The sequence below is a fragment of the Aplysia californica genome, unplaced genomic scaffold (genome assembly GCF_000002075.1).
Source record: "Aplysia californica isolate F4 #8 unplaced genomic scaffold, AplCal3.0 scaffold00119, whole genome shotgun sequence".
Classification (NCBI taxonomy): domain Eukaryota; kingdom Metazoa; phylum Mollusca; class Gastropoda; order Aplysiida; family Aplysiidae; genus Aplysia; species Aplysia californica.
In genome coordinates this window covers 434,673-435,118 of record NW_004797389.1, presented here as the reverse complement: position 1 = coordinate 435,118, position 446 = coordinate 434,673, and positions in this window count along the sequence as shown.

Genomic DNA, 446 nt, shown 5'->3' with positions numbered 1-446 from the left:
GCAGTTTTTGAGAAACGACTAAATGCAAACATGAAACTTTCTCACCAACCAATTATTATTCTTGTAGTTTTAGTACAGAAAAAAAAGTTACATAATATCTTAAGTCAGAGAGTAGAGTTGCAAGGCATTTCAAAGACAATTACCTTCTGAGGCAGACTTCTAATTAACTCTCTTCCAGTCCCCTAAGTAGTCCTCTTGTCCTCTGTCCTCTTGACCAACTGGTGGTATCAGAGTACCTATCACATAAGGTCAAAAACCAAAGAAACAGCTAGCACTGTTTGTTTCATCCATTGAGTATACATTTTACAGCACCATTGACACAATTCTGGGAGCACAACGCCAACAAGCTGCAAGGAACAATCCAGCATACAAAAGGCACTTCAAGACTCAAGCTTAAAATCAGCAGGGAGATCTTCCCACACAAATCGACTCCTTCCACTCCTGCC